The 595-nt window shown below is 40.5% G+C and overlaps 1 non-coding gene across 1 annotated transcript; it reads right to left on the minus strand.

Moving 5' to 3' along the window:
* Positions 1–271: 271 nt before the first annotated feature.
* Positions 272–378, minus strand: LOC142170000 (small nucleolar RNA R71). The gene has a single exon (XR_012699619.1). It is a non-coding gene; the product is annotated as a small nucleolar RNA R71 (small nucleolar RNA).
* Positions 379–595: the final 217 nt, after the last annotated feature.

The raw sequence follows: 595 nt of genomic DNA on the forward strand, positions 1-595 counted from the left end.
AGGGTTTATTAAAACTCTTCAGAATTGCTGTGTCTTCAGAGGGAAGCGAAACAAAGATCCAAACACACATCTAATGGACTTCGAGGAGATTATGAACACTTTTAAATACAATGGTGTGTCACAAGATGCAGTGTATTTAAGGGCTTTTCCCTTTTCTCTTAAAGATGATGCAAAACAGTGGCTTCGAAGCTTGCCCACGAGATCAATTAGAACTTGGGAGGAGATGACCAAAACATTCTTTGATAAATATTTCTCCTCAGCTAAGACGGTCAAGTTCAGAAGAGAAATCCATAACTTCTGCCAGAAAGATACGGAAACTATTTTTGAAGCAAGGGAGAACTTTAAGGAGATTGTTCGAAAGTGTCAACATAGCGGAATTGAACTCTGGATGCAACTCCAGGACTTTTGGGATGGATTGACACCAGCCTCACATAGAACATTGAGCAATGCAGCTGGAGGCCCTTTGATGAAGAGGACTCCAGAGGAGATAGTTACAGTTCTTGATGAGTTATCTGAAGATGCTAATCAGTTGCTCTCTGAGAGTGCTGAAAGAAGAAGATCATCTGGTGTTCACCAAGTTTATGCTAATACATCT

The sequence above is a fragment of the Nicotiana tabacum genome, chromosome 15 (assembly GCF_000715075.1).
Source record: "Nicotiana tabacum cultivar K326 chromosome 15, ASM71507v2, whole genome shotgun sequence".
NCBI lineage: Eukaryota > Viridiplantae > Streptophyta > Magnoliopsida > Solanales > Solanaceae > Nicotiana > Nicotiana tabacum.